Here is a 25,109-nt window from a genome sequence, read left to right as displayed (position 1 = left end):
TTCAAAGTATCACAAGGTAGTCATTTTGTGTCAAGGTTTTATTGTTAAAAGAAACTATAATTATGGGGCAAGCATAGACTAAAAATTGGGATATATGGACCCTCAATTATTTACTTATTTTTTGAAGCTTTTTAAAATTTCTGTTTCAATTTCCTTCATTGCTTTATTGCAAATAAAGTTGATAATAACACTTACCTAGCCTAATTCTGAGTTTGCTATGAGCATTAAATATATGCAAATATATTTGCAAACCTTGGTTTGCAAGCATAATTCGTTCCGGAAATATGCTAGTAATCCAAAGCACTTGTGTATCAAGGCGAATTTCCCCATAAAAAATAATGAAAACTCAGATGATTTGTTCCACAGCTCAAAAATATTCATATAAAAATGATTACAACACTGTAATATAATAGAAATAATGAAGAAAATACAAAATATAAGCAAAAATAAATTAATCTGCACTTACTTTTGAAAACCTTCATGGCTGGTGTGAGGGAGACGAGAGAGGAGGATTATCGTGTTGGATGACTTTCACTATCACTAACAGACTCACTGTTATTTATTGGCTCAAAGGAGTCTTTTTCTGCATGGGGGCCATTGTATATGCTCACACGGATGTTGACTACAGTATTAACAACTGTTATCATATACTGTATTTAATGTAACTGACAATAAGGCAGCAGAGGAAAGGGTCTCTATCTGCAGGCAGCCTGACCTAGAATGAAGCAAGCATTCCTAAGCTTACCCTTGAATGGAAAAGCAAAGGACTGCCCATAGGTGCTTTGAAGCAATGAAAAATACACTAGTGCTAGTTGTGGGTATCTTCTAACTTCCTGAAAAATCACTGATTTCTGCCAAATACCATGGCCTGAGACCAAGCATCCGAACATAGGAAACAATCACCCACAATCCCGCAGTGAGAGAGAGAGAGAGAGAGAGACAGAACCATTGGCTCAGTTGTGATCATGTGGTGTTCAGCATCACATACTACTTGTGTTGCAAGACATTGCTCATTTATCAAGTTAAAATTTATTCGAAGTGTTTGCTTGTCTTGCAGAACACTCACTCGCAGAACAAGTTACCCACAATCCAAGTTTTACTGTACTTGGAATGAGATAAAAATCTATTACAGTGAGATAGTGATATTTTACTTCACTATATTTTAATTATTACCCTTTATTCCTTGAGCTCTGTCTACATGTTTATTTTCCTTTATGATCAAGAATCTTTATATCAGCATATCTTAGCATATTATACATACACAATACAAAGAAACTGTTAGTACTTTGTTTTGGTAACCATTCTGTACTGTTTGGCCTACTGAGGTAAGAAATGGTTTAGTAATGGAAGTGTTAGATAAGAAGCTAAAAGGATTAGCAGGGACCAGGTTTTTAAATCCAAGCAAATCTCTGATCACAGAATTTGAAGTGAAGGGGGTTGAACTTCAATCCACCAGCAAAGATGTGAGTTTCCTGCCCTTTGGTGAGGACTCTTGGGAGGCTGGAACAGGCAGGGATGCAGAGTTCGGGCACACAGGCAAGTGCATCCGGGAAGAGAAGTGAAGCATTGATCTACTTCACTGCAAATGCCATGAGTGTTATTATTTACTGCTAGCACTGCCGGACAGTAGATCAGAAGATCAAATCTTCTGTCCTGGCTCCTTTCCCACATGTAGGACCATTTAAGAAAAACCAAACTGGTCACTGCCCATTGCTTCCACATTTCCTCTTGTGATCACACACACTGGATAACTCTTAACTCTAAAATCCAATCTGATTTTAAAGAATCCCCAAAGAATGTAAACTACATTTTTTTTTGTACTTTATAGATGAAGAAAGTGGAGCCCAGAGAGGTTGAGCAAGTTGTCCAAGGTTGCATAACAAGTTGGAAGTTGATTCTAAATTGTTGCTCTTTTTGTTGCATGACAATGTCTTTGGGTGGGTAGAAGCATTTCTTTATTTACATCAGTTGATTTCATTTGGAAGAATCAGAAAAAACTCATTGCTTCAGTATGTATTTTATGAGTTTTTTCCCCAGATAATTGACTTGGGCCTGATAACTATTTACAGGTAACAATTGTTTTGGTAACTATTTTAAACTGCCAACATAAGAGAGGCTGGCTAGAGTAATCTCTCTCCAGGAGCTGTCTAGGTTCAATTCCAGCTGTACACGTTACTGGTTGGGCAGCTTCAGGCAAGTTTCTTAATTTTTTTGTACATTGTAGTTATATTTTCTTTCTGGAAAAATGGGGATAATAATTGTATCTGTCTCATTGGGCTGCTGTGTGTAACAACATATATAAAGTATTAGAGCAGTGCCTAGTACACAGTAAGTGCTATATACATGTTTATTCGCATAGTATCTAGATATAAATGTAAATGATGCCAGAGTACATTAGAGCTTATTCTTAGGGGTTTTCATCTTGAATATAGTTTCATAACAAAAAAGCAGTGTCCAAATGAAAGCAGCATTTCATTGTTGTTTCTAGATGCAGTAATTCAAAACCATCACTAGATGGCAATTGTAATCCATTGTGACTTGAGCAGCAGCAGGATTCAGTGGATGGGTCAAAACCCACAATCTATTTTCTGTGCCTCGCATGCAGCACTGTGAACTCAGGCTGCCTCTTCCCCACAAGATGGGCCTTAAACAAAACTGTTACGGTTAGCAACGTTTGCCTTCTGAGTCCTCTCCCAGGACTCACCCACAGGCTCTCAGTCCTCCTGATGGTAGCCTCACAGAAGCCTGGGTTCACTTGCCTCCATCCTACTGTGAATTTGCATTATCAGGAGTGCTGTCACCAAGGTGACTATGGGACAGTGTCACAAGATTAGAAGCTTAATTAGTGGTTCTCAAAATGTTGTCCTTCCACCTGCAGCTTCAGCATCAACTGGGAACTTGTTAAAATGCAAATAACTAGTACCCCATCTCAGACCTGCTGACCAGGAATCTGTGTTTTAACAAGCCCCTCCTGATGATTTTGATATCTGCTAAAGCTTGAGAACCACTGAGATGAACCAATGTTTAGCATCATATAAATGTTGGCATTGGGCGGATCCTCAGAGAATATTTTGCACAGCCTGTTCATTTTGCCGAGAAGGTAACTGAGTCCAGAGAAGTTACATGAGCTGAAGACCACAGGGTTAGGTTTGTGGCAGAACCAGGTCCCAGGGTTTCCAAGGTCCATCTCCCAGCTATTCCCACCCTTACCCAATTTTCCCCTCAAAACTAAGGTCACTAGGTACACATTCTAGACCAATCCCTACTCATGAAGGAAAAATAACTTATCTTTTTATACAGGAGTGGGTTCATTCAATTGACATGTCTACAGGGATAAAAAAAAAAATGGAGTGTGACGCATTTTCAGTTCTATGTGTCAGTGTGTGCGTATGTGTGTGTGCGTGCATGTGTGTGTGTGTGTGTGTGTGTTGGAAGTGAGGGAGGATCAAGTAAAAAAAAAGCCACATTCTCAATGGCCAGGAGAGGCATATGTGCAGGGTACCCTGGGTAACAGAAGAGTGCAATTAACACAGGTGAAGCGATTAGGGAAGATGCCTAAGAGGAGGAGCCTCCAGAGCTAAACTTTGGGTGATGGGTTGGAGTTCAGCAGGAGAAGCAAGGAAAGGACATTCAAAAAGAGAGATCAGCATAAGCAAGGGCATGGGGCCATGAAACTGTGGGGAATCACAAGAGATTGGTCTGATTGAGGGAAGTATGTATGTGGAGGAATTGTCATGTCAGAAATAATAATAATATTACTACTATTAGCAATAGCTGACATTTACTGAATATTAACTGTGTACCAAGTACTGCACTAAACATTTTACATATACTATTAATTTAATCATCAAACAATTTTATGAGAATCTACTCCTATTCCTATTTTATAGATGACAATAGAAACACATGCACTGTTCTATTTTCCTTAAAATCAAGGGTTACTATTTCTATTTCTTGGCCAGATATTGAACTTGGAAAAAGAGCCTTGATATTTACTTGTTCCAGAATGTATATAACGTATAGTAAGTATATAATTTGAAGATGAGAGGAATATGTTTTTAATAATAAAATTTTATTATAAGCATATTTTTCATAAATGCATAAAATCAGGAGGCTTTTGACAGCCTGTCTTTTTTAACTCAAGGATTGAATGTCGCATTACTTTCTGGTCTATCAGAAACTGTGGAAGTAGCCAGTTTCTCATGATAATAGACTATTTGTGTCAGAAAAGTGGCAAAGAAAAGCTCATTTCAATTATTTGACTCACTGAAGAAAGGAAGCTAAGTAACGAGTGAATGATCTGGTCTGCTATCATTGGCTTTGTTATATTTTTTATTTTTGCTGTATAAGCATTCACTATGAATGTGCTTTTCACATATTATATGGATATTAGTCGATACTAGTATCTCTCCTTCCTTGTATACGAGTACCCACCACCAAACCAAAAACTCACGTTTTAAAGTTCTCGTAGGATTTGGAATACCTAGCTGTTCCTAGGTAAGCTTCCAGAAATTCTTGGATTCTTTGTGATATTTTTCAGTGATTTCATCTTTTTTCCTGAGAAATTAATTTTTCTGCTCCTTAGTTTTCTCATCTACAAAATATTGGTATTGGATGAGATAATCTAGAAGTCTCCTTTCAGCTCTAATGGTCTGTGGATTTATGATTTAATGATTAAATGGCACACAAAGCACATTTCTGAGTTGTCTTTGTAGTAAAGTTTTCATGTTGTTTCCATGAAAGAAGTTATCAAACCAAATATTTCTCCCCGAATTTTTAATTGGGATGCTTAGAATAGCTCTACATTTCCCTTTTTAGGATCACTAAGACCTTATCCAGCTCAAAGAGGTGATTATACGATATATTCCCATATGGCGTTTTATACATCTCCAGGCTAAGAACTAAAGGCCAGTTTGAAGCAGATGCCACTGAAAATGATGGATGGCCAATTTGTTTCAAGGTGGAAGAGGTGCATCTTATATGATGCTCTGCTTTTCTGATTGCTGCAATAACAATTTAGAGTTCATTTTATAACCTTGATCTTTACAGTTGCGTTCACAGTGGAGGCTAAACCACTTTCTCAAGAAAATCGAGAAAACCTAACTCAGTTTTCACCTTTCTTGTCTAGAGAACTTGAATAGTCCACAGTTTGCTTTACCTTGAATCAAAGGAAGTGCAATAATCCCTGAAAGGAGAACCTATGAAATGTGTTATTATTTTGAAATTTTGTGATTGAGAAGAAAATTTGCATTTCACTCCTCTGATATGATTTTTGCCTGTCTTGATTGCAGTCAATTTGGAGTGGATTACAAAAGTTTTTCTTTTTACTTATTATAAAAGCAATGCGTGTTTATTCTGGAATTATTACAGAAAAGTGTAAATAAAGACATAGAGACACCTAAAATTCTGCCACACACAGTTGGCTATTTCTTTTTTCTTTTTCTTTTCTTGTAGATAAGCAAGAACATTAAGAAATTGGCAACAAGTTCTACATTATATTTTGAAACCTTCTTTTAAAAATTAATATATAATTAGCTAAGTTACACAATTTTTAATCTCTACCCTCAAAGGTAACATATTACTATCATTGTATTAAAAGTTATAAAATTCTTTAGTTTTCAGTTTTGTCATTTTCAGTGCCATTTTGATTTCAATCCCTTTCTGTTTGTTTTCATCCTCCTTTTTCTAGAATGTATTTAAGATAGTTTCAACCCACTTTCCTCTAAATGGGTATAATATATAGAAGAAAGCATACCTCTGAAATTCATATCACATTGTTTTGGAGGGTTTTGTTATTTTTTGTTTTGTTTTTAAAGTTTATGTATGTATGTATGTATGTATGTATGTTTGTATGTGTGCATGTATGTATTTTGAGAGAGAGAGCACAAGAGAGTGAGTGCAGGTGAGGGAGGGGCAGAGAGAGAGAGGGAGAGAAAGAGAATCCCAAGCAGACTCCTCATTGCCATCGTGGAGCCTGACTCTGCATGAACTCATGAACTCATGAATTCGTTAACTGACTGAGCCATTCAGGAGCCCCTGTTTTTTGTTTCTAACATGAAACCTTTGCATTATAAACAACAGACAAGCTTCAATACCTGCCAGCAGAGCCATAAACATTTCTGTTACAATATATAGGAACATATTGTAACATAAGTAAGGTAACAATTTTATTGCTGCCTTTAGAAAGTGAACAGTAACTCCTCCTTCATATCATCTTATTTATAAGTATGTATTTTTCAAAAACATGTTCACAAGCCTACCAACTTGTGTACTCTTTGAGGGCAGAGCTCTGGTCTTATTATCCCATACTCCTTCAATGTCTAAAACTGTTCCTGATCCATTGTGTTTGCTGGATAAACATTTGTGGGGTTGAAATGAATTAAATGGAATCAATTCCAAATATTTTAATACTTTTGTGATAGGTTGCATTGTGATTTCAAATAGCATTGCAGTAAAAGGCAGCAATGGTTAAGAGTTTAGCTTCTGCTCCCTTTTGCTAATTTTCAAATCCCCAAATGAGATAATCTTGGTTTAACTCTCAGCATTGTGCTGAGTGCACATAATCAATGCCAAGTAGATGTTAACTTTCAGTGATTTGGGCTATTTTTTACTGTAATATATACTTTTCTCCCTAATAAGAACCCGTTTTTTCCTGAGGACTTTCTGTTGGATTTTTCAAAATGGGAATAAGCTACTTCTTTAGGGATTATATATAAAATGTCTTAAAGAGTTGGTAGGGGGAATAAAATATACTGTATTTTATGCTAAATTTATATATAATTACTATTTTACATTGCCTATATCACCTAATACTCCAATGTCTCATTCACTCATAATGTTTAATGGGAACATATTTTAAAATAAATGTGTTACAGAGTCATAAATATAATTTATAGTTCTTTCCATGGTACTTTTACTCCAAGCCTTTCAAGCATCCAGCAAGTCTAACATGACCCTTTTCAATGAATGAGCAATTTGAGGCATCAACTAATGAAGTCTGGATTTTCCCCTGTATGTGGAAGATATATGAAAATGACCAAATTATTGATGTGAATCTGCATTGCTCTAAGTCTGACAGAATATTTGGAAATTTGTCTCAACCACAACAAGACAGGTGCAAAAACAAGCCTAGTACTGTGAAAACTCTGAACAATGGAATTCTCTAGTCCAGCTCTGTCCAACAGAAACAATGCGAGCCATTCAAACATCAGAAACAATGAGAAACATGTATTACTTCACATTTTCTAATAGCCACATTAAAAAATTTTAAAAGAAACAGGTGAGATTAATGTTTTATTTAACTCAAGATATCCCAAATATTATCATTTTAATGTGTACTCAATATAAAAAGTATTGAGATTTTCCATTCTTTTTTTATTTTTTCATTCAAAGTCTTAGAAATCCCACATGTATCTTACACTCATAATACATCCCAACTGGGATTAGCCACATTTCAAGCACTCAATCACCACATGTGGCTCATGGCTACCATAGTGGGCAGTGCTGCTCTTGTAATTTCAGCTTTGGAGGCACCAGAGGGCGGCAGTGTGGTGCAGAGGTAAAAAGACAAGGACCAGCTTGGAATCATGTGTGCCTGTTCCTGGCTGTGACATTGGATATTGAAGTGACTGTGAACAAGTGATTTAGTGTCTCTGGGTCTCAAATTTCTACTTTCTGTAATGGAGGTTGTTAATAATTGCCATACTCCTCATAGGAGGCTGGGTGGAGATTAAATAAGATATTGTATGTGAAAGTGCTCTGTTAGATCATAAAGCACCATACATATGTAAGGCATTATTACTCCTATTATTGTAGATTTACTCTCATGACTTGCCCAAGGCCACATTCCCAGTTGGTAGGAGAATCAAGGATAGAATCTGGGGCTTCCGACTTCCAGCCATCTGCTTCAACTAAAGGCTGTTTGTACCAAGCTAACTTTAAGAAACAAAACAAAACAAAACAAACCCCAAACCTTTTTATTAAAAAAAAAAATAAGGAAGAGGGTGTCAGTAAGAAGTAAATCCATATTAAATAGGGTCTTATTGACCACTGTTATAATGCTCTGAAGTTAAAATTAAACATACAGGATATTTATATACTTATAAATCAGAATTACGACCTTTAAGGATTGGACTTTATTGCTGTCATATAACATAAACCCCCACATTCTTCAATGTTTCAAACAACTTCTAAATTGAACTGTGGTTTCCCCACTCGATTTATCTCCCAAATATAGTACAACCACAAGAAAGCCTTTCTGTAGTGGGCCTGATTAATAAACCAGATATGGATCAATTCAGCACGTTTTCCATGGATATTTTTGGTTACAGATGTAGCTCATTAATTCCCATGTGTGAGACACCTTGCTAGTGTGAATCCAAGAGACACATTAATCTCTAAACAAAAGTGTGACTAATTAGTGTGACTAATTCAGTTCACTTCATACTATTAAAGTGCTTGCTGTGTGTAAGGCACATCAGGTATTTCAATGAGTGAAAGGAGTTTATTTCTATGATAATTGTCACTTAGAGATATTTATTATTTAAATTGAAGAAAGTATGGAAATTACCTACCAAAATGTCTATGACATATGATTCAGTAATCTGTATTTTCAGAAAGTAAAAAGATGATCTGAAGGATAAATCCTGATTACTTTAAAATAATTTTAAGGGACGCCTGGATGGCTTAGTCGGTTAGGCGTCCAACGTGATTTTGGCTCAGGTCATAATCTCACAGTTTCTACTGGGCTCTGAGCTGACCCTGCAGAGCCTGCTTGGGACTCTCTCTCTTTCTCTCTCTGCCCCTCCCCTGCTCGTGCTCTCTCTGTCTCTCTCCAAATAAGCAAACTTAAACAAATTAAAAACAAAACAGACACAAAAATATTTTTAAAAGTGACATTCTTTACCTTTGAAGGGCACACAGCAGATTAGCTCTCACTATTTCCATTTTTCTAACTGTAAGTCAATCGTGGTTTTCATATTTACACTTTTTTGGTTATTTTCTACATTCCTTTCAAATGAATTTCTTCATAGAACTTTAAAACCACACAAAATATTTAGAGCTTTACACTATGTGAAATTAGGCACAAACCAAGTTCATTTTCACTAAGAAGAGACACATTCAGAAAGTTCTTTATTCTTTTTTCTGTCAAAATTCCTTCTTAAAAATGAGTTTCAACTGGTTATTTTTATTAGAAAACTATCATATATAAGCTTCAAGTCTGCTGACTTGATGACTGTGCTGAATAAATGTAATTTCTATTTTCATTTGCTGAATCATTGCTGTTGACGATTGAATGAAATCATTTTTTGCGTAACCTTTACATTTTATTGCTTTTGCACCCTAGTTTAAAAACAAAGCTTAATTTTTAAAAAGTTCAATAAAGTGTATTTTTGATATTTCCACTATAACTTTATAAGCAATTCCTCTCCTCTGCCCTATAATAACCACCTCCTGCATTTTTATGATTTAGTTTAACATTATTATTGTAATTTTTTACTGGGTGAGCCCATCAATGTCCTTGGCAGCAAGATTTTGTTACAAGAAATCCAGAAGCTGAGCCTGTAGTTGATTGCAACAATTATAAAATTTCTCTGGATTGAGTTCAGAGCCTTACCCTGACATTATGAATGTAACAGAGTCATACCTCCTTCATCAGCTTTTCCAACATACACGATTGGTTTCAGTCCTATAAGCTGTTGCTTAAACGAACATATATTTTTTATTCAATGGTTTTGCATTATAAATATTTCATTTGATTAACATCTGGCTTTGATGGAATCCAGCCAAAATAATTAAAGGTACCCGTAGTAAAAATATGATACCTAAGGAAAATCATTAACGTACTTGCATTTCTTCAAAAATTCTGAATGAATTCATTCTAGACAGGATGTGGTCATGTGGCATTAAGGCCAGATGCTGTGCTTTTTCTTTTTGTTCAAGTACACCTTGAGCACAATGTAAGAATCTGAGGAATCTCAACTATTTACTCTTTAAATGACTAAATAAAATTAAATAGACTATGAAAAGTCATTGTACCATTGAATATTAGGAAATAATGAGTTGGGTGTCCAAAAGTCACACTTAAGACCAGGCAATGGTAATAAGCATAGGATGGCTGGGGATACTATGAGATAATGTCTACTCTTCAGAAATGAATGGTATTTTTCTTTCCAACTGAAGTTCAAAAGTTAATGATGTGCTTTATATTTTAATTGCTTCTACTAAGAGATGAATTAAGGGATAAGAAATACTGGCATGCTGTTGTTTTTAAATTGTGGATATATCAATACTTAATATGAATAAAACTGTACTTGATATATCACGCTCTGTTTCATAGATCCTAGATTGTTGTTAGGAAAATTTAGTATATGTCACTTCAGTCATCTGAAAGGAATCATTTCTTCATTACAGCTCATAACTTAAAACTATAAAGTATCAGCCAGAAAAAAAAACACACAAAAACAAACTTGGCCCAATTAAGAGTAATTCGATAATGGTAGGAAAGCACATACAGACATGATGGGAGATGATAAGATTATTTTAATTTTCCCATTTGCACTGGAATTATTTATTTTACAAATCTCCAGATCTTTTATTACTTAAAACCCTCTGCTGAATCATGAAAAGAAGCTTAAGTTAGCAATTTTCCTCTGCAAAATCTAGCTGCTAGCATCTGGTGAACACTTGGATACCCAGTCAGGTCCTATGGAAATAATTATTTTAAGACTGTATTCAACATGCCTGGGCTTAAAAATCAGCTAGAATCAGACTCTGCACATGTATTTTACCCTGGGGGATTTTAAAGGCTGGCATTAGTAGCCGTGGTCTCAAGGCTCTTGCAACAGTGAAGACGGGGATGGGACACAGGACCTGCAGGCAGGCCGGATACACCCCAGTTCTGCCAACCGCCCCTGTGTTCCCAGACAGCAACATCCTTCCGTCTGCACTTGGCCCATGGACCACCCAGCGACGGGCCACTGCACTGCCCTCCATTGCTTCTCACACTTACATTGAGACTTGGCCGGCCTGAGGAACCGAGAACCAGTGTCCTTGCTTGTGCCTTCCTGTGGCACTCCTGGGGCTGATTTCTGTCTCTTTACTAGATGCTGCTTCACTTCCTGAACAGCTTCTGAGGTAGAGAAAAGAGGATGCTTTTACTCAAATGGGAGACAACAAGAAGCTGAATCATTATCAAAGTATATTGTTTTGGGATCAAAGGTGAAATTATATAATAGGAATGTATAAATACACACTTCAATAAAAAATTGCTATTATTTACCAGAATGTAAGTGAACTGTTAGGAGATATTAGGGATCCTTGTATACAGACTAGAAGAGAATAATTTTTTGTGTTTCTGTGTATGCAAATATGCACTTATTTATTTTAACACATACAGTATATAGAATTTTTGTCCAGATAAGCAATCTATTGTATATTTTTATTGCTTTTCATGGTTATATTATGTGTTAAGTTCTCATTAATTTAATTCCCATTGATACACATTTGAGATAATTTAGAAAGGATATGGCATTTGCTATAGAGGAAGAAAATTTATGAGGAAGTAATGCCTGAGGGAGAAAAGTTAGATTTACTTAAGAAAATTAAACTTTTCCAGCAACACATTTCTATCTAATTTGCATAGAACAGTATTTGAGTTAGAAATTATTCTTTGTTATTTATCAAGTCAGATCTGATAGAGTTTGGCAACACTTTTGGGTTTCCATTTGACCTTTTGCTGTAATTTAATTAGCTGGATATACTTTAGAAATCATCTGTAATTTCAACTTTTCAAATCACGTGGGACTTCTCTCCACTTAAAATCAATTTTCAGATATTTAACTCTGTGTTTTGGATAATAGGTACTCTTTATTTTATTTTGGTATATTTCATAAGGACTTGGTTAGGAAATATTCTCTACACTTGTTGCTCAAATAAGATTTAAACAGGAGCAACTTCAGACATTTAGATCAATAATAAGATTGGTTGGTCAAGAAATAAGTGCAGAACTGGGTATCCAGTTCAAAATTTCTGCAATGTGATATAAATGATATATTCTGGAGTAGTAATATTCAGTAAAACTTTCTGTGATCATGGAAATGTTACATACTTCACTACTCAAGACGGTAGCCACTAGGCACATACGGCTGCTGAGTTCTTGAAAGGTGGCTAGTATGATTGAGGAACCGAATGTTTAGTTTTATTTCACTTTAATATTATTTGAATGTGTACTTGTGGCTAGTGAAGGATATAGGTCTAGAGTTTTTCTGTATTCTCTATTTAACATGAAGTGAAGAAGTACCTGAATGTCTTCTAGCTGTTGAATGTCTATAAAACATGTGTCCCCAAAACACAAGGCTTGGGCTCTGATGTATGCGCACAGGCCTGATGGCTGGATATAGCAACATTCTGAACTTTGGTTCAACGGGTGGATATTCAGACATAAATAAAGTCTGGGTTAGCCATATGTGATTTGAGAATGCTTTGTCTCTAGAAGGCCATGGGATCTCAAATTATCTCTAATAATAAAGTTCAATGATGGTAAATGGACTCAAGGGCTTGACTTTTCTAGTTCATTCCTTGTATGGTGTGATTGGCAGTTAATAAAGAGAAATATGAGGGAGATTCTGCACAAACAGCAGCTTCCATGAAAATGAAACTCTTCACAATCAGATTGGGTAGGAGGAAAAGGCTGATACACACTTCTGTACCTTTGCCCAAAGTATTCTTTAATACATATTCATTGAGCACTGCTATGTGCAGGGCACAGTGCTTTGTGTTGGAAACAAAATGTTGAAAAAAAAAAAAACACAGCCCCCTCCCCTCATGGTGGTTAACTGTATTAGATAATACAATTTCTTCCAAGGTCTTCTTCCAAAATTCATTTTTTTCCAGGATATGGTGAAAATAAAATAGGAGACAGATACACAGAAGAGATAGAAATGCTGATCACTGTTACATGTGTATCATACATCTTACTCGTTTTATTTCTCTCTGCAGCTTTCACAGCCCTGCACCCAGTGAGATGACAAAATCAGTTTTTGAAATGCAATACTGGAAGCAGAGAAAATAACCCAAAAGACCTCAATGGCATTTTTAGAACGTGAGATGAGTATTGTCATTTAGCATTTACTGAGTGTTTACAACATATGTTTAATATGAGTTCTTTCCTATTAGCCAGAAGAATGTCCTTTACTAGTTTTTTGTTGCTGTTATGGGATGACACTTTTTTCTTTGCCAGTTGAAACACTGTAAGAAAGAGTGCTACAATTACCATTTAAAAATTAATCAAATTCTGGGGGACCTAGGGGCTCAGTTGGTTAAGCATCTGACTTCGGCTCAGGTCATGATCTCATGGTTTGTGAGTTTGAGTCCCATGTGGGGCTCTGTGCTGACAGCTCAGAGCCTGGAGCCTGCTACAGATTCTGTGTTTCCTTCTCTCTTTGCCTCTCCCCTGCTTGCACTCTCTTTCTCTTTCAAAAATAAATATACATTAAAAAAATAATAATAAATAAAAATGAATGAAATTATTCAATATTTAAACATGATTGCAAGACCTGAAAAGGACGATTAGCTCCATAGGCCTAAAGTAGATCATTGTATTTTAGTTCATTTTGAAAAACTGAGCCAGAAATGTGGCAAAGTATTAAGCAAGAACAATTTAGTTAGACTTCTCTTTTTTTTCTTTTTTTCTTTTGCCTCTACAGCAATTATGTAATTAAATGTATGGTTCAACCTGCATTTTTAGATGAACTTTCAAATGTGTCACTGATGGAAATTTAAGGATGAAAAGGATTAAAAAATTAAGTGAATTCGACTACAATACATAATACTCAAAGTATCTAAAGACCTTAAAATCATTCCTCCAAATATATTATTTGATAATGTCCCTGATTTTGTGGACAGACACATTGAAAATAATTTTAAAAAATGCCTCACAAAACAATGCAGAACTCACAAAGAAAAAAAAAAGAGATAAAGTTATACAAATACTGAAAAACCAGTTGCATATTAAAAATCATGAACAAAATTAAAAGGTAAAGCGGAGTTTGCTTTATTCTTTGAACAGTTCCAGCCTCTATGGAGGATTGAAAACACGGCCACAAGTTCTTTGATCCTCTTCTGTGTTTCCTCCCATTTAATCTGGGAGGATTTGTGTCTGCTTTGACCAATGGTGCACAGTGGAGATGTCACTATGTAACTTCTGAGCTTGGGTCATAAAAGGCCACAAAGTTGCTTCCTTGTTTCTAAAATACTGCCTTTTAGAGTCCTGAGCCTCCAAGTAAGAAGTGAGACTACCCTGAGACCACTGTGCAGGAGCAGACACATGTTGGTGGGCCAGGTGGCAATGTTGGCAGAGCTTAGACTTTCTTCTATTCTTGCCAGCTCACTAAACATGTGAGTAAAGCCTTTTGGGGTCCTTTAGAGCAGCCAATCTGCCAGGCAAGTGAGGAGTAAGAGCAGAAAAAGCAACCAGCCCAGACCCATACAATTATGTGATAAAATAAAATGTTTGTTGTTTTAAGCCACTACATTATGAGGTGGCTTGTTATGCAGCAACAGATGAGTGGAGCATGCCCTCCTGAATGTATGATGTTTTTACAATGAAAATTTAAAATTTGAAAGTGAAATACCTTCTGGAAAGTTATTTGCAAAAATTGGTAAAGACAGTCTTTTTTTTTTTTTTTTTTTTTAGGACCATGTTAATAGTTGTCTTATATACAGAGCTCTTACAAATCACCAAGAAAGGGGTGGCTGGGTGGCTCAGTCAGTTAAGTGGCCGACTTTGGCTCAGTTCATGATCTCATGGTTCAAGGGTTCAAACCCTGCGTCAGGCTCTGTGCTGACAGCTCAGAGCCTGGAGCCTGCTTTGGAGTCTATGTCTCCCTCTCTCTTTGTCCCTCCTCCACTCACGCTCTGCCTCTCTCTCTCAAAAATAAACATTAAAAAAAAATTTAAAAATCACCAAGAAAAATGTAGTAATACCATGTAGGAAAATGGGCGATTAAGTGAACATAAAATTCACAAAAGAAAAATGAAAAGACTAAAAAATATGCAAAAAATGTTCAATCTCATTAGTAAGTAAAGGAAATGTGAATTAAACAATAGAGTTAAAAGTTTGGTTATCAAATTGGCAAAGGTAAAAAATTATATTTAATGTTGGTTTGGGTTAAGTGAGGGTACAGATGGCACAAATCTTTCGGAAAATAAATTGATATTACAAGAGTAAGGTTTTGAAAATATCCTATTATTTGGAGTGCCTGAGTGGCTCAGTTGGTTAAGTGTCTGACTCTTTAGCTCCATGATCTCATGGTTCATGAGATGGAGTCCTGTGTTGGGATCTGCACTGATAGCCCAGAGCCTGCTTGGGATTCTCTCTCTCTCTCTCTCTCTCTCTCTCTCTGCCCCTCCCCCATACACACTCTCTCTCTCTAAAAATAAATAAACAAACATTAAAAAAATCATATTCTTTGATACAGCTAAGAATCTAGGAATTCAGGTGACAAAGTAATGAGAAATGAGGTATAATAATATATAAAATATTTATCACAGTTTTATTTTTTAGGAGTAAAAATAGAAACAAGCTAAGTGTCAATCAGTACCATAAAATAAACTATATACGTATTTTATATTACAGAATGTTATTTAAAATTTAGAATACAATTTCAAAGATAATTTGTTAATTCTGTTTCCATAGGGAAACCATAGTATAATAGGAAAAACCAGGGCTTTAAGTCACATAGACCAAGCTTTGAATCCTGGATTTGCCATTTACTTTTGCTGGATATTTGGAATTTTATTTATCTCTCTGAGTTTCCATTTTCATATATGAAAAATGGGGCTAAGTAACTATTCCATTGGTGGTAGTGATAATTAAAAGAGATTACATATATAAAAATAAGCATAATAGTTTCTCAATAAGTGTTGTTTCTTTTCTTATAATCCAAGGACACTATCTGAGCTCCATATCCAAATTCACATCATTTTCCAAAATCACTGAAATCTCTTCCACTCTAGCTCCCTCTATATTTCCCTTTGTACCATTGTCCAATCCTTACACCTTAGAGATATCTCAAACACAAAAGCAAACACAAATGAGTCCATTTTCTTGCATACAATTCTTCAATGGTTCCAATTGCATTAAAAATCTATCTACTTTTGGGGCACCTGGTGGCTTAGTCGGTTAAGCGTCTGACTTTGGCTCAGGTCACGATCTGGCAGTTTGTGAGTTCCAGTTGGGCTCTGTGCTGACAGCTCAGAGCCTGGAGCCTGTTTAATTCTGTGTCTCCCTCTCCATCTGCCCCTCCCCCGCTCAAGCTCTGTCTCTCTCAAAAATAAACATTAAAAAAGTGTATCTACTCTTGCCCCACTCTCTGCACAGCAGCTGGGTGAACTTTGAAACAGTGAATCAGATTGTGGTATGCTTCCGCTTACCCCCCCCCACCCCCATCCCTTGTACTTGATAGCTCTTCATAGTACTTAGAACAGACCTAACCTTGTTCTTTGGTTTCTGTGCCCCATATGATTCCTACTTTGCCTACCCTACCTCCCCCGATTCTACCCCTTCTTCCCCTTGCCCTTTATTCTCCAGCCACACTGGCCTTCCCCCAGTGGAAAACACCATGCTGATCCCCACCTTCAGGCCTTTTCTGTTCTGTCTGGAATGCTCTTCCCAAGAATAGTGCATGGTTGAGGTTTTCACCATTTAAATCTCAGTGTGAATATCATTTCCTCAGAGAGGTTTCTCTTGACCATCCAGTCCAAAGTCAGTCACTCATCTTCATGTATCCCTAATCTAATCCTCTTTAATTGCACAGTAGCAGCTATATCTTCCTGACTTAATTATATATTTTATTCATTTATAATCTGCCTTCCACACCAATGCTTCCTCTCCCCCCACCCCTCCTTGAGAGCAGGGAACTTGTTTCATTTGTTTACTATAGCATCCCTTGCAATGAGAACTGGTCTGACACATGGTAGGTGTTCCGTACATTGGATGCACTGGAAATACTCCCTGTACTTCTGAAACATAGCTTAGCAGTGCAACAGAAACAGCATTTGACATTTAAAAAAAACACAGAAATTTTAAATTATATGGGCATTTTTTAAAGCTTTGATGGTTCTGATTAAAGTTAAGTACATTGCTCCAATTTTGAATAAAGAAAAAAACCACAAACAAAATCATAACAGTGTAAAATTATTTCAGGAGTGTGATGAGAGCTCCCCTGTCAAACCAGATGCTTTTAAAAGTATACCACCACTCAACAAGCTCCTTGCTTTGAAATGAAAAATACACACCTCCCACCAGTATTTTTCCTGCTGCAGAACATGTGATTTATTTACTGGATAGGGAACAAGTATTAGTAAAAGACTCCCCTTTTGGCACTGAAAGTGTTGAAAACAGGATTTCTGTTTTGAGGATGGTTTAACACAAGCCTCTAGAATGAGGACATGTCCTAATTACCCCGCTGGGTGGATGGGAGTTAAAGCTGTTCCTCTTGTCACTCACTCTGGGGATTGCAAGCCCTTAGCAGTTGGGCCTCAATGTCCAGGGATGATCACAAGACTCTATAGTAGTGAGATCCATTTCTATAAAATCCATGAGAAAAATCTGAATTGCTATTTATAGATATGCCATACCATTTCAGAAATTATATAACATTCAGACACTCAGGCGCAAGTTTGGAGAAGTGTTTCAACATAGTCTGTCCTCACCAGTTTTGAATTTCCTCCACAAAGCAGGCTGGCCACATTCTTATGATTCTTGAAGAGAAAGGAAATACATGTTTATTAAACATGTCCTTTGGGCTAGTCTCGCTAATTGTGTTATCTGTACAGTTTCACTTAATCCTTATGACTGTGTAACAAATGAGTAAAGGCAAGAAGAAGACAGAATCTATTCTTTCACACAATGGGGAACAAAATTGGTGAATCAGGAATCAGCAAGATGAAGGAACAACCTATTCTTATCCCATTGACATTATCCCGGGGTTTAGTTTCAAGTTTTTCAACACAATATTCCACTTTACTCATTTAGGCAGTTGTACGGAGCATGGTAAATGTTCATTGATTAATAATACTATTAAATTGAGCATCTGAGTTATTTAAAAATGGCGGGATTTTGAAAAAGACAATTGGGTGAGGCAATCTGAGGTTTCTGGAAAAGGTTTTATCTTCTCACAGAGTAGTACCTCTAATTTGGTTTCATTAATAATGTTTGGAGAACTGAAGGACCCATTTTCTTTTCTCTCCCCATCCAAAGAACGACTTTATCCTTCAGTTGATTTTTACAAAAACTTAAGATAAAACTAGGATTGAGAATTCTATTTCTACTAAAATAGGATCAATTCTTTTTTTTTTTTTTTTTTTTTTGTTTTGAGAGAGAGAGAGGGCGTGAGTGGGGGAGGGGCAGAGAGAGAGAGGGAGAGACAGAACCCCAAGCAGGCTCCATACTGAGCCTGACTCAGGGCTTGATCCCAAGACCCTGGAATTGTGCCTGAGCTGAAATCAAGAGTCAGAAATTTAACCAACGGAGCCACCCAGGGGCCCCTAAAACAGGATCAATTCTTAATTATCAACAAAGTCCTGATAAATTAGAAGAGAGAAAATACAATCTCCTTGAGGTTGTTCTAAGTCAGTATTAAAGGTCTGGCCTGCTGGATCACTGGCCTTCTTTTAAGTACATTATGGTTGTAGAGACATTAATTTTCCTTTATTTTAAGATACACATTATGTCACACAGTTCAAAAATGCTAAATCTAAATGATCTGGTAGAGGAAAAGACTGGAAAGATCTAAACAGCTAAAGTATATCTGAAATCTTTGGATTCCGTTAGTTTGGAATCAGGAAAGTAGAAGTGAGAAATTAACACTTTAAGGTGTGAAAAATTTGAGAAATAGTGACTTTAGTTCAGAGAACTGGAGAGCTGAAGTTTCATGAGTTGAAACCTAAAATTAGGCCCTCATCGTGCAACTTAAGAGGTGATAATTGACAGAAAATAGTCTGATATTTTCATTCTAGGTGCATCTTGCTGATACTTTTGCAACAGATAGAAATATATCAAATATTTCCCAGAAGTTCCTCATCTTTTCCCAAAGATTATAGCTCTCTTCAAATATTTGGCATTGTGGAGCACTACTTAAACTGAACCAAAAAATGCAAAGTAAATGGATTCCTTTGGGCTAACTTTATTATGACATCATTGGATTTAATCATATTTCCATTTGCATTATAATCCATTCATATACTTATCTATGCAATTAATTGAGTAATTGATAAATTAAATATACCTCATCTAAGATGACCTACAAAGCTATTTGTTTTGGGCAAGTTTTTTGTTTTTGTTTTTGTTTTTGTTTTTTTAATGCCTTGGGTAAGTAAAATTTGACTTGACTTTACCTCCAGTTAAAAGGTGATTTATTCTTATGTAAGACTAATGGATGATACCAATTCAGTAGCAGCCAACTAATTAAAATGATGCCTTAAAATAATCATTTGATGTACCTTTTAAGTATATGTGAAAAAACTCAAGTGTATCTTTTTAGTCACTTGTCTTATGGAATAACTATGACCCAAATCATGGTAGGAGGAAGCAGGAAGGAAAAATACATGCTGTGTGTGTTTGGGATATGATCAAGGTTCTGAAACACTCCAGAACCTTCATAGGAAAAGCGGGATGAGAACCAGACTCTCTCAGGACATCAGGACATGGCTGAGCTCCATTTCTGGTGGAAAGCTACTTACTTCAATGTTCTAGATGATAGGTTATTTTTGCACTTGAATGTGATGGTTCCCTTAACCCTATAACAACCAAACTATATTGTTCATAATCTAAGGTCAAATTTGGTTTCCAAGGGGGGAGGCTCTCAAAAACTTGCTCTAAAGTAAGCCATAACTCAGTTAAGTATAGTAATAGCTATTAATTATTGAGGATGTCTTATGAGTCAGACTCTGTGCTAAGTATATTTTACTTATATATTACATTTAATCTTCACCATGAGCCTATATTAAAGCAATCTTCTTATATTTAAGATTGTTCAAACTTTAAATGAACTCATTACACACACACACACACATACACACACATTTTGAAGATAATGTTTTGCTCTCTTCTCCCTCCCTAGCCCACAACAAGTGTGTCTAAAAATAATTGGTGCCTAGAAAATATTTGTTGAATTAAATGAAATGTCATTTCCTGTGCTTCCCCTGAGGGAAGGATTTTCATCAATCATTTTGTCCTTTGATGTAACTTTGAGACTCTTAGGAATGAATAGACATTGGAAAAAAATTTTTTTAATGTGTATTTATTTTTGAGAGAGAGAGACAGAGTGTGAGCAAGGGAGGAACAGAGAGAGAAGGAGACACAGAATCTGAAACAGGCTTCAGAATCTGAGCTGTCAGCACAGAGCCCAATGTGGGGCTCGAACCCACAAACCGTGAGTTAAAGACCTGAGCCAAAGTCGAACACTTAACTGACTGAGCCACCCCTAGACATTGGAAAATTTTAACCCAATACTAAGAAACGTGGATTGACTCATCTCTGTCCTCTTGGGTCAGTGAGGAAGACTGATTTAAAAAAAGGTTGGGGGTGCTGTGCAGGGATTGGTAAGAAGGAACAATTATTAATTCTGGTGAATATGACTTTGGTTCTTTCTGGGCTCTAAACAAAGAAATAAGGCAAAGACACTACGAACTTGATAGTCTTGCATGGAGTGTCAAACATAACAACCTCCTGGGGCGGCGGGCACTGACAGATGATGCTCTGAGTTGAGAACCCCAGCAAAGTTGGGCTTATACACCAAGAGAAAAGAAGGCCATAGTGGAGGACAATCTCCCAAATAATTGCTATCATGCTTTCTGTGCCTTTCAGACAGTGAATTATCAGATTTTCCAGTTGTTGACTGGACCTTTGTCCACACTGCTCAGTTTCTAATGGTTCCGGGCACCCATTATGATTTTAGGGTGCTGCATATGGGAGGACATTGGGATGACACAGAATTTTTTTTTTTATTTTTAAAAGTTTTCCCAAACAAACAAAAACTGAAGGAATTCATCACCACTAAACCAGCCCTACAAGAGATCCTAAGGGGGATTCTATGAGTGAAATGTTGCAAGGACCACAAAGTACCAGAGACATCACTACAAGCATGAAACCTACAGACATCACAATGACTCTAAACCCATATCTTTCAATAATAACACTGAATATAAATGGACTAAATGCTCCAACCAAAAGACATAGGGTATCAGAATGATAAAAAAACAGGACCCATCTATTTGCTGTCTAAACCCATATCTTTCAATAATAACACTGAATATAAATGGACTAAATGCTCCAACCAAAAGACATAGGGTATCAGAATGATAAAAAAACAAGACCCATCTATTTGCTGTCTACAAGAGACTCATTTTAGACCTGAGGACACCTTCAGATTGAAAGTGAGGGGATGGAGAACTATCTATCATGCTACTGGAAGTCAAAAGAAAGTTGGAGTAGCCATACTTATATCAGACAAACTAGACTTTAAATTAAAGGCTGAAGATGAAGAAGGGCATTATATAATAATTACAGGGTCTATCCATCAGGAAGAGCTAACAATTATAAATGTCTATGTGCCGAATATGGGAGCCTCCAAATATATAAAACAATCACAAACATAAGCAACCTTATTGATAAGAATGTGGTAATTGCAGGGGACTTTAATATCCCATCTACGGCAATGGATAGATCATCTAGACACAAGATCAATAAAGAAACAAGGGCCCTGAATGATACATTGTGTCAGATGGACTGGACAGATCTATTTAGAACTCTGCATCCCAAAGCAACAGAATATACTTTATTTTTATTTTTTTAATGTGTATTTATTTCTGAGAGAGAGAGAGAGAGAGGAAGAGAGAGAGGGAGACACAAAATCCAAAGCAGGCTCCAGGCTCTGAGCTGTCTGCACAGAGTCTGATGCCAGCCTCGAACTCACAAACCGTGAGATCACAACCTGAGCTGAAGTCAGAGCTTCGCTGACTGAGACACCCAGGTGACTCTACACAGCCTCTTTGAATTGAGTCCTCTCTCTCCGACTTCGATTAATCCATGAAGTTTTAAATATATTATTATTTTTTGGAGCGTCTAGTCATGCCAGGAGCCATCACCGTCAAGCACAGTCACACGGTGTCCACCTGAGTGTGTATACGCAGCATTGTGCGAAGCAAATTAAACAGACTTCATTCCTTGCCTCCAGGAGCTCACAATAGAAACGAGACAATAGATGTGGTTAACACAATGGGGCAAACAGATGCACAGCTGTATAAACAGAGAAGTACAACAAATTAGAGAATTTGGGTATGAATTGTGAGTGTAACTGCTGTTCGTGAGCTGGAAATAAGTACTGCAAATGGCCGAGAGAGTGCTGGAGTCCGCGTGAGGGCAAGGAAGGAGAGGGTGACAGTAGTGATGGAATCATCTGTTCATCTGTAACAGAATCATCTGTTTCTTTCAGTTAGGAGGCAAAGAAGTTTTCTTTTGGAGTGTGGGGAAAGGTTTTCTCCTGCAGAGGTGTTTACTCTGAGGGCACATGTATTGCTACTTAAGCCTAGTTTCTTCTAAGAGATTTGGTTGTGACCAGCGTAAAGAAGAAAAATAAAAATCTATTAAGCAGGGCATGGACTGCCAGAGAGATTTCATAAGCCTGCTCTTCCCTGGAAACCAGATCAAAAAGAAAACAAAAGCCAGAATGTATTATAATTCTACATTCCACTTATAACCAACTATCATACGCCAATTGATTTTCTGAGGAAATGATTACTTTGGGTGAGTTTTTTGTTTTCTAAGGAACCACATTTCTTACCATTGTCTAGCATTTACTGTCTTTGACATCTTTTTTTTTTTTTTAAATTGAAATTGATTGGCAAATTGGTTTCCATACAACACCCAGTGCTTATCCCAACAGGTGCCCTCCTCAATGCCCATCACCCACTTTCCCCTCCCTCCCACCTCCCATCAACCCTTAAACATTGTCAGGAGTTTATCTGGACTTACTGAATTCAGCTGAAAGTGAATTCCAGGCAGGTTTCTACCTCAACCACCCTGGGCTGATAGGTATCTCTCGTCTCTTAAATACATCCAGACAGGGAATTTGAAAACTTCCCTAGGAATCTTTTCCAGGGTTCATAAAACTGTCAATGCCAATAAGATCTTTCCATCTAACTTAAGTTCCTTTGGTTGTAATTTAAATTCATTTCCTCCTCTTCTTTCCTCATTAGGGAGGAGAGTACCACCTCTCTCCCAACCCCCACCCCACTCCGCCCATAGCCATTCCTCCAAATACAGCTGTTAAACACACACCTCAGGCTTCCTTCCTGGACACAAAGGAGTTCTGTCCCAGATGTCATCTACCTATAACTTTTTTTTTTTTTACATTGGTTACTGCCTTTTTCTCAAGGTAAGATAATCTGCTATGATCCCTTAACATTGTGAATTTCCATTGTTGATTTTGCAAGGTTCGTTCTACAAATATTGACGTGTTAAGATGTCTCATTTCTGAAGTTCCAGTAAGATCTTATGTATTAGGTCATAAAAATCTAAAAGAACATTGGAATTTATGTTGCATGCTTTCTTGGAAACGGTGAGATGATAGTCTCAATGTATTAATGGCGGGGTCTTAGCCCTTCCCACCTCAGGCAAGCAATTTACGGCTAGATATCACAATGTGGAAATGCCTTGCTTTTCACAACTATAAAGTGAGGACAGGAACAAGATAATTTCAAAGTTTTAATCACTTTTAATGTTAAAAAATTCTGAGTACATTCTAAGTAGTTCTTTTGTCAACAAAGAATGCTATTTCCTCTTAATTACCATTCTTTTTACTCACAATGGCCAGTGTGTGTCATCCTCTTATGGATCTCTCAAGTAAAAACCTCTAAGTTCTATTCAAAAAAATTTGATTAAGGTATTACTTACATATCTTAATACAAGCCTTCTTGGGTACCTACTTCTGCTTATATGATACACTAATGTCAAAGGGTACAAGTTTTTGCTTACGATAAACCATTTTTCAGTTTATTATGACCTAAATATTTTTGCAACATCATTGATACTACAGATGAATGTTTTTTTGTTTTTTTGTTTTTTTAAATAGCTTTTAGTCCACTGGAAAGGAGTCTGTCTCTATCTTTATCCACCTGGTTATATTCCCCACATTATATGCCCTGTGGTCTTTTAAAGTCCAAAATGAGCATTTTGAGAATGTGATGACACATAGAGTTCCCTTTAAAAGATAATTCATTTATTTCAAATGCTTCAGTAGTATGGAATTAAAAAAATTATATTATTGAAAGAATTCTCAAAAGTAGGACATTGAAAAAATTCCATGGCAGAAATATTTTCGGGGTGGATCTCTTTCTCCAGTTATAATATATTGAGTGATCAATTTTCACTTCATTTCCTTTTAAACTTTTACTGAACTTTGAATTAAACATCAACAGGCACATCAGGTTAGCCACACCCCCTCCCTCAGTTAAAGAACCCAGTGTCTGCTGAAATGTGCTCAGGGATTTTATACTAAAGGTGGATATTTTCTTCTGCTTTTTTGTCTTTTCATGCATAGCCTGGCCTTCCCTTGTCCCTTCTCTGGCAGGTATAACCTTATTTCACATCATTTTCTATGTGCCTTGAAAAATGTTCTTCGTCAAATCTAATGGCTAATTCAACAGGGGAAGTCTGAATTTAATCATATTCCAGATATCGAATCAAATTGTATGAATCTGAGCCACTCTTTCTATTACAAGGTTGCCAACACTCTATTGTCTGCCTCAAACAACACATCTACCTGAGGTTTAAGCCACTGCCTTCACCCCCCCTGTGGCCACTACCATGCTCCTCTCCTCAGGCCTCTCTCAGGCCTGGTGGCTTTTGTAGCACCTGAGCACAAAGTAAGTGCTCTGGAATCACTGGAATCACTGGCTGGCTGACTGGTCTGCTTAGCAATCGGCTGACATTTCTCATGGTACTTTTCACATTTTGTCCTGTCTTGTACCCCACAGGTCACGCTACTTGTCCCTGAGTGACAGTTAAAAAAGGTTTTTATTTATTTATTTATTTATTTTTTATTTAT

The 25,109-nt window shown here is 36.7% G+C and overlaps 1 protein-coding gene across 2 annotated transcripts in view; it reads right to left on the bottom strand.

Annotated features, from left to right (window-relative positions):
- Positions 1 to 25,109, bottom strand: part of COL8A1 (collagen type VIII alpha 1 chain) — a 164,404-nt gene that overhangs the window by 49,932 nt on the left and 89,363 nt on the right. For both annotated transcript variants that reach the window (XM_049629341.1, XM_049629342.1), the window contains exon 2: positions 11,012 to 11,131. The gene's annotated coding sequence lies outside the window, so the exon portion shown is untranslated. The remainder of the gene's footprint in view (positions 1 to 11,011; positions 11,132 to 25,109) is intronic.

The sequence above is a fragment of the Panthera uncia genome, chromosome C2 (genome assembly GCF_023721935.1).
Source record: "Panthera uncia isolate 11264 chromosome C2, Puncia_PCG_1.0, whole genome shotgun sequence".
Taxonomy (NCBI): Eukaryota; Metazoa; Chordata; class Mammalia; order Carnivora; family Felidae; genus Panthera; species Panthera uncia.
The sequence above is the reverse complement of the archived record's forward strand: the minus strand, read 5'-3'. Positions and strand labels throughout refer to the sequence as shown.